This window comes from Scyliorhinus canicula, chromosome 12, assembly GCF_902713615.1.
Source record: "Scyliorhinus canicula chromosome 12, sScyCan1.1, whole genome shotgun sequence".
NCBI classification, from domain to species: domain Eukaryota; kingdom Metazoa; phylum Chordata; class Chondrichthyes; order Carcharhiniformes; family Scyliorhinidae; genus Scyliorhinus; species Scyliorhinus canicula.
This window is the reverse complement of record NC_052157.1, coordinates 6,900,765-6,913,323: the sequence shown is the minus strand read 5'-3', so window position 1 is coordinate 6,913,323 and position 12,559 is coordinate 6,900,765.

The following is a 12,559-nucleotide window of genomic DNA, read 5'->3' as shown; positions in this document are numbered from 1 at the left end:
TTTGAACATTTCTCTGTACCAGAAATAGAAATATTGAAAATGGGTGGACAGTCAAGCATCATTCAATTGGGTAATGATTCTCCCTGCTTTCCAACTGGAGTGGGAAGGCTGTGCGTCACAAGGATGGATGTGTTGGCCCAGTAATGGCTGGAGTGTGGGGGCAGGTCATGTGATGAGACCTCCTGGATTACATTTAGTCACCGTTGGCAACCTTACCCAATAAGTGCATTCATAGGATTAAATTCATTGGAGTTCAGAAGAGTGAGAGAGGATCTCATTGAAATTTACAAACAGGATTAGACAGGGTGGATTCGGAAAGAATGTTCCCGATCGTGCTGCCGAGAATGTTTTACAGATGTTCACCGGGTGACTGTCGAGACCCGCGCCTTCCCCACCTGTATGGAGCTGATGCGCTCCATGACCTCTCCCAGATCTAGTGGTGCTTCCAGCCCCCTCCTCCTATTGTCCCCAATGACTGGCATGTCCAATCCATCGAGGAATTGTTTCATCCCGGAGTCACCGTCGGGGGGCTCCAAGGTATACAGACCCTGATGGAAGGCCTCAAACTCTTTATTGACCTTTTTTAGTTCGGCTACCAGTCCGCCATTGCTATTCTTCACCTCCTCTATCTCCCTTGTGGCTACCTGCTTTCTCAGCTAGCGAGCCAGTAGGCGGCTGGTTTTGTCTTCGTGATCGTAGAAGATCCTCCCCCATGTCTGGCGGAGTGGGTAACTGCTTTCCTGGTGGATAGCAGGTTAAAGTCCATTTGTAGCTTCTTCCACTCCGCCAGAAGCTCTATGGTTGGGGTCTCGGAATATCTTCTGTCTACCTCCAGAATGGAGTCGATCGGTTGTTGCCGAGCCGCTCTCTCTTCCCTGTCCCTGCTTGCCTTGCAGGCGATAATCTCTCCTCTGATCGCAGCCTTCAGCGCCTCCCAGAATGTGGAGAGTGAGACCTCCTCATTCCAGTTGTTAGTAACGTACTCATCTATGGCTTGTGATATTTTCTGGGAGGAGACCTTGGTGGCCAGGAGGGCTGTGTCCAACCACCATGGAGGTCATAGGGCATGGCCCGCCTCCAACCTGACATCCATCCAGTGTGGAGCGTGGTCAGAGATTACAATCGGGAAGTGTTCCGCCGTTTCTATCCCTGGAAGCACCGATTTCCCCACTACAAAGAAGTCGATGCGGGTATAGGCCTTGTGCACTTGCGAAAAAAATGAGAACTCCTTCTCCCCCAGGTACATGAACCTCCATGGGCCCACCTCTCCCACCTGCTCCATAAGTGTCCCTTGTTCTCTTTGAGATGTTCTTCTCACCTTTTGTGATTGAGATGGGGGTGAGGATTCATTTGAACCCCGCAGGGTCTGTTGAATGGTCCTAACTGAAGCACAGGTTTGCGAGCGAGGCCTGTGAAAATCTATCAATCACTATTATCAGCCATTGATTGATCGCCTCGAAGGGTTAACAAAGTGAGTACTGGTTCTGTGGAAGATTAATTTTAACTTTGTATCCGGAGACAGCACAAAGTGTTAGTGCTTTAGCTGTAATACAAAGCAAACCACCGTCACCTCTCACTTCCTGTGATCATGTCGCATCAACCGCTACTTCAGAAAACATGGTGTTGCCCCTAGCAACCTAGGATCTGACAAGATGAGTGTGTTCTAATGAAACCTGCTTCACGTGCGAAACAGGAGCACTTCACCATTAACTGGAGCTGCCTCGATATTGGCCTTTCAATTCAGGTTTGTGACTGTTGTGTTTTTTTCTGTGTCGTTATCCATCTCGGGCCAGCGATGGAAGGTCATGGCAAACCAAAGCTCCTGGATAATAAACATTGCAAAGTGCTGGGGCTCAGACACAAAAGCAGAGAGGTAATGTGAAATGCATTGGTTGGATTGCCCACAAAGTCTCGTGCCCATTTCTGTTCCCCATATTACTGCAAACGCTTCACAAACCACTTCATTGTAACGCCAGGTTGCAGAGCTTAGGGTCGTCTTTCCTTGAGTCTGGAAGATTCAGGGCTGATCACATCAAGGTGATTTCAATTATTAAAGAATTTGATAGGATAGATAGTGAGAAACTACTTTCTAAGATGTGGGGTGGGGGTGGGGGGGGGGAGTGGGGGAAGTTCAGAACGAGGGGGTAGAACCTTAATATGAGAGCTCGGGCAGCCTGGGATGATCTCTGGAAGCATTTCTCCAACAAAGGGTTGTGAAAATCTGAAACTCGCGCAGAAAGTTGCTGAGGCTGGGGAGTCAGTTGAAAATGTCAAAACTGAGATTGGTCAGGGTTGACAAGGGATTATGGAACCAGAACAGGTCGATAAAATACAGATCTAATGAAATGCCGAACACGCTCAAGGGCCTGAATGGTCTTCTCCTGCTTGTATGATTTGGATGGTTCAGTACCATGCCAGGCTGTATCCTCAGATTCACGGGAACCAGGACTGAGCTGATGATACATAGAAGATAGGAGCAGGAGGAGGCCTTTTGGCCCTTCGAGCCTGCTCCGCCATTCATCACCATCATGGCTGATCATCCAACTCAATAGCCTAATCCTGCTTTCTCCCCAAAGCCTTTGATCCCATTCTCCCCAAGTGCTATATCCAGCTGCCTCTTGAATATATTCAATGATTTAGCATCAACTACTTCCTGTGTTAATGAATTCCACAGGCTCACCACTCTGTGTCAAGAAATGTCTCCTTATCCCTGTCAGAAATGATTTACCCTGAATCCTCAGACTGTGACCCCTGGTTCTGGACACACCCATCATTGGTAACATCTTCCCTGCATCACATCAAGCCGTAACAGCCTCCCCGAACAGGCGCCGGAATGCGGCGACTAGGGGCTTTTCACAGTAACTTCATTTGAAGCCTACTTGTGACAATCAGTGATTTTCATTTCATTTCATTTTTCATCTACCCTGTCTAGTCCTGTTAGAATTTTGTAAGTCTGTATGAGATCACCCCTCATTCTTCTGAACTCCAGCGAGAACAATCCCAACCTAGTCAATCTCTGCTCATATGACAGTCCCGCCTTCCCTGGAATCAGTCTGGTAAACCTTTGCTGCACTCCCTCGAGAGCAAGAACATCCTTCCTCAGAGAAGCATGTGCAAAACCCAGTGAGCAACGTACCTCGGAGGAACAGTCGGTAGGTTTAAGGTTACTTTATCGGAGGGGTGGGCAAACTTTTCCGTGCAAGGGCCACATTCAGAAATTCACAATTTTAAAGGGCCGCATAGTATATTAAGTAAAATAATTAATATTTAAAATAGCCAAAATAAAAGGTTTTTAAAGAAAAAAAGCAATTAATTTTTATTAATTAATATTTTAAAGTAGAAACTTCACATGAAACACATGTTGTGCTGAGCAATGATCACCCTACTCAAGTCAACGTATCCACCCTATACCAGTAACCCAACAGCCCCCCCATATTAACCTTAACATTAAAAAAAAATAAAAAAAAAAAAATAAAAAATTTTTTTTTTTAATGACTTGATCTTGGTGGGCCGCATAAAGACCTTTGGCGGGCCGCATGCGGCCCGCGGGCTGTAGTTTGCCCACCCCTGCTTTATCGGCTCTCTATTTACAATATACAAACCACAGCTTTCTGTCACTCAGGGTGAGGGGCACGGTGTATAATCCCGAATCCAGCTGCCCGTGGGGATCAATGAGAATGAGCAAATCATGAATCCCCATGTTACGGTTTTCCTCATATGATACAATAATAACCTCAGCGTTGAAATGAAGGCAAAGCACAATACAAATAAGAGGTCTGGCAGCGTCTGTAGGGATTGAAAAGAGCTAACGTCTTGAGTCCAGATGACCTTTGTCAAAACTAAAAGATATAGAAAGTGGGAGATATTTATACTGTAGGGTGGGGAACGAATGATGAGTCATACCCACAGAAACCAAGGGAACAGGGTGTTAATGACAGTCCCCAGTCCCCAGGCAGCATGGTAGCATTGTGGATAGCACAATTGCTTCACAGCTCCAGGGTCCCAGGTTCGATTCCAGCTTGGGTCACTGTCTGTGCGGAGTCTGCACATCCTCCCCGTGTGTGCGTGGGTTTCCTCCGGGTGCTCCGGTTTCCTCCCACAGTCCAAAGATGTGCAGGTTAGGTGGATTGGCCATGATAAATTGCCCTTAGTGTCCAAAATTGCCCTTAGTGTTGGGTGGGGTTACTGGTTTATGGGGATAGGGTGGAGGTGTTGACCTTGGGTAGGGTGCTCTTTCCAGGAGCCGGTGCAGACTCGATGGGCCGAATGGCCTCCTTCTGCACTGTAAATTCTATGAAAGAACAAAAGGTGTGAAATGCCAAACAGCAGAGACACTAAGATCAGAGGGTAAACAGTGACAGATGTAGATATGGGGGTAGAGCGGACATGGGTGGGAGAGAGGGGAAGGGGAGAAAAGGTAAGGGAAGGGGGGATAAGTTAGGCAGCGAAAATATATATAAAGAAAGACAAAATAGAAATAAATGGTTAAAGAAAGTGAAAATGAAATGGGATGAAAACAAATGGGTCGAGGTGGGGTAGAGCTGATCATCTGAAGTTGTTGAATTCAATGTTTTGAGACCAGAAGGCGTGCCTAACCGGAAGATGAGATGTCGTTCCTCCAGTTTGTGTTGAGCTTTACTGGAACATTACAGCAGGCCAAGGACAGACATGTGGGCATGGGGGCAGGGTCTTGTGTTAAAATGGCAAGCAACAGGAAGGTCAGGGTCCTGAATCTGCACAGACCGAAGGTGCTCAGCAAAGCGATCATCCAGTCTGTGTTTGGTCTCTCCGATATAGAGGAGACCACATTGGGAGCAGTGAATGCAATAGACCAGATTGACAGAGTTGCAAGTGAAATGCTGCTAAACTTAGAATGAGTGAGGAGATAGGGTGGGGACTCTGGAGCGAAGCACTGCATAGGGTCAACTCCACCTCCACGTGCGCAAGGCTCAGCCTGACGCAACTAAAAGTGGTACATAGAGCCCACTTAACAAGAACCCGTATGAGTAGGTTCTTCCCGGAGGTGGAAGACAGATGTGAACGGTGCCAAAGAGGCCCGGCCAACCACGCCCACATGTTCTGGTCTTGCCCCAGACTCGTGGAGTACTGGACAGCCTTCTTCGAGGTTATGTCCAAAGTGGTGGGAGTGAGGGTGGAGCCATGCCCGATAGTGGCGGTCTTCGGGGTTTCAGAACAGCCAGATCTATTCCTGGGGAGGAGGGCGGACGCCCTTGCCTTTGCCTCCCTGATCGCCCGCCGTAGAATCCTGTTTGGCTGGCGGTCAGCAGCACCGCCCAGAGCTGCGGACTGGCTGTCCGACCTCTCGGAATCTCTCCAAATGGAGAAAATCAAATTTGCCATCCGAGGGTCGGACGACGGCTTCCACAGAACGTGGGAGCCATTCATGCAACTGTTCCGGGACCTATTTGTGGCCAATGTACAAGAGGAAGAATAGTCGGGGGAAGGTAGCGGGAGGGGGGGGGGGGGGGGGGCTACAGGTTCGGTACGGGGGTTCGATGGCTAGCTAAGGCCCAAAACCAAACTAAATAAACATGTTGGGGGGGGGGGGGGGGGGGGGGGGCGCAGTTACTACTACGAAGATGCTTACCTGTAAATATGTATGTTAATTTTTGCGTGTTTGTTTGTTTTTTTTTGTTCTTTTTCTCTCCTAACAATTTGTAATTTGTTCAATATAAAATATGAAAACTGAATAAAAACATTTATAAAAAAAAACTTAGAATGAGTGTTTTGGGCCTGGGCTGTTAAGCATGGAAGAGGTAAAGGGGCAGGTGTTACACCTTCTGCGGTTGCATGGGAAGGTGCGATTGGTGATGGGAGAGGTGTTTCTGTGGCTATGACTCATCTTTCATTCCCCCTTCTACAGTATAAATATCTTCCACTTTCTATATCTTTTAGCTTTGACAAAGGGTCATCTGGACTCGAAACCTTAGCTCTTTACTCTCCCTACAGATGCTGCCAGACCTGCTGAGGTTTTCCATAATTTTCGATTTTGGTTTCAGGTTCCAGCATCCGCAGTAATTTGCTTTTAACTAGTGCAGCCTTGATGGGGCATTGCCCGTTGAGGTCCGGGATTGCATCTAAGTCCCAGTGGATAGAATGGCATTTCTCAGTGCTGCAAGTGCCGGGAAACATCTGGTTAAAGTGTTCAATTTGGTTAGCCCATGCTAAGTATCAATTTCTACATTCATTATACTGGATGGACTTTAGCAAGGCTTTTGATCAAGTCCCTCATGGCAGTCTGGTCAAGACAGTAATGGCCCATGGGATCCAAGGCAAAGTGGCACATTGGATCGATAATCCGGTCAATGGTAATGCCCAGGATGTTGTGGGAGATTCAGTGATGGTAATGCTGCTGAATGTTAAGGGGATTTGGTTGGAATCCTCTCTGGTTGGAGGTGGTCATAGCCTGCGGTATTGTGGCACAAAATTTACTTGCCACTTATCTGCCTAAGTTTGAATGAACGTGGACTGCTTCAGTGTCTGAGGATCCACAAATGGTGCTGAACATTGTGCAGTCATTAGCGATTTAGTGTGGCGAATAAACCTAGCCTGCACATCTTTGGGTTGGGGGGGCGAAACCCACGCAGACATGGGGAGAATGTGCAAACTCCACACGGACAGTGACCCAGAGCTGGGATCGAACCTGGGACCTCAGCGCCGTGAGGCAGCAGGGCTAACCCACTGTGCCACCGTGCTGCCCTTCAATGACCTTCCTAACATAAGGTCAGAAATGGGGATGTTCGCTAATGACTGCACAATGTTCAGCACCATTTGTGAATCCTCAGACAAATGGGTACACTAAATTTATAAAAACGGAAGGAAGGTCATTGATGAAGCAGATGAAGATGGTTGGGCCTCAGGAACTGCTGCAGTGATGATTCGGGACTGAGGTCATTGACCTCCAACCACCACAACAATCTTCCTATGTGCCAGGTATAACTCCAATCAGAGGCAGATTTTCCTCCTGATTCTTACTGACTCCAGATTTTCTAGGACTCCTTGATGCCACATTCGGCCCATTGCCTCGGCACCGGCCCTTGGAAAGAGCACCTACTTACGCCCACACCTCCACCTTATCCCCGTAACTCAGTCATGTTTGAACCAAAGCTGTAACGAGGTCAGGAGCTGAGTGACCCTGGCAGAAATCAAAACTGAGCGTCCGTGAGCATGTTATTGCTGAGTAAGTGCTGCTTGATAGCATTGTCGATGACCCCATTCCCTCATTTTGCCGCCGGTCGCAAATAGACAGGGTAAAGCAGCAACCCGGCACAGAGTTTTGCGCTGGGCCTGGGGGGGGGGGGGGGGGGGGGGGGGGGGGGGGGGGGTGTGGAGGGGGGGGGGGGGGGGTGCAAACCTTTCCAGTTTGGCAATGGAATCTTGCTCAAGAGTTACAGCTGTGGTTTTAGCTGTTGGCGGAGTTCAGTGAGAATATCTACATTGATGAACAGTTATCTATAGAATAATCACCAAAGAATCCAAAGAATCTGTACAGTGCAGAAGGAGGCTATTTGGCCCATGAAGGCATCACCGGCCCTCAGAAAGTGCACCCCACCTAAGCCCAATCCCCAACCCTATCCATGTAATCCCATATCTTTGGACACTAAGGGGCAACTTTAGCATATCCGGACCCCATCACCTGCATATCTTTGGACTGTGGGAGGAAACCGGAGCATCCGGAGGAGCCTCACGCAGACACTGGGAGGATGTGCAAGCTCCTCACGGACAGTCACACAAGGCCAGAATTGATCCCGGGGCCCTGCCGCTGTGAGGAAAAAGTGCTAACCACTGCGTCACTGTGCTGCCTCTCATCCCACACATTGTTCCTCACTGGGATTGGGCCTGGGGAATTGTCCCTCAGCACTGTGGGTAGACGTGGCCCCCTTCTCTCCTACACCATTCTCTTATTCTATAGTTTTAAGTCAAACCAGAGGCAATCTTGTTCTGTTGTCTACAGAGGAAGTGAAGCAGACAACTGGTATCGCTTTTGCAGAGTTTCCTCAATATTATGCCAATGGACAGTCACAAGGTCAGATAGGAGGTCAAACCTGTGTACAGGCTCAGTCTCTGACAATTTGACTGGACACTTTCTGTTCTCTTACAACTGCTTCCTGACAAAGAAAGAAAGAAGATAAGAAATAAATGATTTTAATTCTTTGTCGTACTGGTCTAGCTGGGCCTGGAGCCACAAGACCACAAGACATGGAGCAGAGTTAGGCCACTCGGTCCATCGCATCTGCTCGCCCATTCAATCATGGCTGATATATTTCTCATCCCCATTCTGTCTTCTCCCCATAACCCCTGATCCCCTTATTAATCAAGAGCCTATCTATCTCAAACATTGGTGATGAGAATCTTTTGAGGTGGAGAGATGTGGGGTGGAAAGGGATGGAAAGTGAATGGAGGATACTCAACAACTCTTCAAGCTGAACATCTTCTGTTGGCTTCCCCCAGGATATTTGCTGGGGATGCAGGGGGTGCTGTGGTGCCGTGAGTGCTGTGGTGCTGGGGGTGCTGTGGGGTGCAGTGGGGTGCAGTGGGTGCTGTGGGTGCTGGGAGTGCTGGGGCTGCAGGGGGTGCTGTGGGTGCTGGGAGGTGCAGGGGGTGGTGGGGTGCTGGGGGTGCAGGGGGTGCTGTGGGTGCTGGGAGGTGCAGGGGGTGGTGGGTGCTGGGGGTGCAGGGGTGCAGTGGGTGCTGGGAGTGCTGGGGGTGCTGTGGGTGCTGGGAGTGCTGGGGTGCAGGGGGTGCTGTGGGTGCAGGGGGTGCTGTGGGTGCTGGGAGGTGCAGGGGGTGGTGGAGTGCTGGGGGTGCAGGGGGTGCTGTGGGTGCTGGGAGGTGCAGGGGGTGGTGGGGTGCTGGGGGTGCAGGGGTGCAGTGGGTGCTGGGAGTGCTGGGGGTGCTGTGGGTGCTGGGAGTGCTGGGGTGCAGGGGGTGCTGTGGGTGCTGTGAGTGCTGTGGTGCTGGGATTGCAGGGGGTGCAGTGGGTGCTGTGGGTGCAGGGGTACTGTGGGTGCTGTGGTGCTGGGAGTGCTGGGGTGCAGGGGGTGCAGTGGGTGCAGGGGTACTGTGGGTGCTGTGAGTGCTGTGAGTGCTGGGGGTGCAGTGGGTGCTGTGGGTGATGGGGGTGCTGGGGTGCAGGGGTACTGTGGGTGCTGTGAGTGCTGTGGTGCTGCGAGTGCTGGGGTGCAGGGGGTGCAGTGGGTGCTGTGGGTGCTGTGGGTGCTGGGGTGCAGGGGTACTGTGGGTGCTGTGAGTGCTGTGGTGCTGCGAGTGCTGGGGGTGCAGGGGGTGCAGTGGATGCTGTGGGTGCTGTGGGTGCTGGGGTGCAGAGGTACTGTGGGTGCTGTGAGTGCTGTGGTGCTGCGAGTGCTGGGGGTGCAGGGGGTGCAGTGGGTGCTGTGGGTGCTGTGGGTGCTGGGGTGCTGTGGGTGCTGTGGTGCAGGGGGTGCTGGGTGTGGTGGGGTGCTGGGGTTGTTGGGGGTGCTGGGGGTGCTCGGGTACTCGGGGTGCTGGGGCTACAGGGGGTGCTAGAGGTGCTGGATGTGGTGGGGATGCAGGGGTGCTGTGGGTGCACGGGGTGCTGGGTTGGTGGGGTGCTTTGGGTGCATGGGGTGCTGGAGGTGTTGGTGGTGCTGGAGGTGTTGGGGTGCTGGGAGTGCTGGGGTGCTGTGGGTCCTGGGGCTACTGGGGGTGCTGTGGGTGCTGGGGTGCTGGGTGCGGGGGGTGCTGGGTGCTGTGGATGCTGGGGGTGCTGGGTTGTTGGGGGTGCTGTGGGTATTGGGTGCTGGGGGTGCTGGGTGCTGTGGTATGCTGTCAAAGGCCTATTCTGCAGTCTGACCCTGTAAAGTCCAACAGGGCCCAGGGCTGACCGAGGCCTAAGGTGGGATCATGGCCCAAGAAGATTTTCTCTGCCGCTGACTCAGTGAAGAGGAACTTATGAACTCAACCCAATCAGGGTCTGATTGAAAGCAGTTTTTTTTTTAAATCAATCGTTTATGGGATGTGGGCTGTGCCAGCATTGGTTGTCCATCCCTAATTACCCTAGAACGGGCAGTTAAGAGTCAACCACATCACTGTGGATCTGGAGGCACATGTAGGCCAGACTAGGACGGCAGATTTTCTTCTATAAAGGAGGTTAGTGTGGTAATCACCACTGATGTATATATTGTATATATAGGATGTTGATATAGTTGCTTTACGGGAAGGCCCCTATACTACAGGTATGGGAGTAGATCCCTGCCTACTGGCTCCGCCCAGTAGGCGGAGTATAAATGTGTGTGCTCCCCGTACAGCAGCCATTTCGTCAGCTGCTGCAGGAGGCCACACATCTCAGTGTAACAAAGCCTCGATTACATCCTACTCTCGTCTTTGCGTAATTGATAGTGCATCAATTAGTGAATCAGATAGGTTTTTACAACGATCGACAACGGTTTAATGGTCACCATTAGACATTTAGGGCGGATTCTCTCAGCCCTGGGCCGGGCCGGAGAATCCCCACGACCGGGCCACGCCACCTCGACGCCGGCACGCGATTCTCCGCAGAGTGGTTGGCGCGGCGCCTGTCGCGGGCCGCTCTACTTCGCCGGCCCGCCGATTCTCAGGCCGGGGTGGGCCGAATGGCCATCGTGGAAACGCTGAGTCCCGCCGGCGCCGTCCTCACCTGCTCTCAGCCGGCGGGAACTCAGCGTGGAAGGATCGGGTGGCGGCCTGTGGGGGGGGGGGGGGGGGGGGGGGGGGGCTCGACCTCGGGGGGGTGTGCCTCCAATGCGGCCTGACTCCCGATCGGGGCCCACTGACCAGTGGGCCGGCCTCTCTGGCTGGGGGGGCTCATTTCCTATGCGCCAGTCCCTGTAGTCCTGCGCCATGTTGCGTCGGGGCAGGCACATTGCAGGAAGCCACTGCGCATGCGCACGTTGGCGCTGGAGCCACTGCGCATGGGCGGATCCCGCGGCGCCCAGTTCGCGCGAACCGCTCCAGTGCCGTGCTGGTCCCCTGTAGGGGCCAGAGTTAATCCTGGGAGCGGCCCGTTCACGTCGGCGTAAAACGCGACGGCTTTTACGACGGCGTGGACACTCTGCTGCGGGATGGGAGAATCACGCCCCTAATTCCAGATTTCGATTGAATTCAAATTCATCATCTGCCGTGATGAGATTCGAACTGGGATCCCCAGAGCATTACCCTGGGTCTCTGGATGGCTAGTCCAGTGACAAACCCACCCCACCACCGCCTCCCCTGAGTTCACTCTTCGGCCTTTCACTTTACTTTCAACTCAACCTCCGCCTCCTTCCTCGCTAGGTCTTTCTTTAATAATTTCCTAAAATTGGGGTGGCTCCAACCACCAACGCCTCGCAACCCCTCCCCCCCACCCACCCTTCTCCCACACAAAGAGACCGGCGCCGCACGAAAACTAAAGATGGCTCCGGCCTTTCCGAAACAGACCAGAGAGGCAGGCAGAAAACCGGATGTCATTTCTCGCCTTAGAGCCAGTGTTTCCATGACGTGTCAACACGCATGGTTTATTTGCAGCCTCTGCCTGACCTCTCTTGCTCTTGTTACAGGCTCCGAAGGCAAGAGGAACAAAAGCCTCTCCAGTTGCGTGTGAACAGAAACCTCAGCAATGTGTGGTTTCCACCATCTACCCCACGTGCGCCAGTGCGGTCGACTCGAAGAAGGCACACAAGTCACTCTAGAAGAGAACCATAGTTCAACTGAGAGATCTCTGATTGTTTGTGGTCACGTGACACACAAGTGGTTGACAGCACCTAACCAGAACGGAGCGACGAGAGAGAATAAAATAAGAAAATGGAAATCTTCAAAATTGTTGAACCCACTGCGGGAGAACTATTTAGCAAGATGGTGCGTGCTTAAAGTTTTCTCTTCGCGGCAAGTTTTCATTGTAACTGTGGTTCTGCCAAGTTACAAAGAAACAGCGCTTGCTAAAAATAACACCTGTCTATGGGCCTTGATGGCAAGATCTAGGACACAGCGAGTGAGCCTTGCTTCCTGTTTATCAGAATCTCTAAACGTATCTGCAACTCAGCAGAATCAAGCTTCGATAGCTGGCACCGGGTGGAGTGTTTGCAATGGGTGCAAAAGGGGAGAGGAGGGCAGAGAGAGGGCAGCACGGTGGCCTAGTGGCTAGCACAACCGCCTCACGGCGCTGAGGTCCCAGGTTCGATCCCGGCTCTGGGTCACTGTCCGTGTGGAGTTTGCACGTTCTCCCCGTGTCTGCGTGGGTTTCGCCCCCCCACAACCCAAAGATGTGCAGAGTAGGTGGATTGGCTACGTTAAATTGCCCCTTAATTGGAAAAAATAATTGGCTAATCTAAATTTATTTAAAAAAAAAGGAGGGCAGAGAGAAAGAGCAGAGATTCAGAGACGCGTGTCGGCGGTATAACGCCGCGAAAATGCGTAAAAGCCCCACAGGGGTCTGTCAGAATCTGTGGAGAGAGAAACTGAGTCAACGTTTCAAGTCAATGACCTTAGGACTACACTGTAATAGTTTGTGTGACAGTAATTTCCCTCTGTTAAGAGGACACGC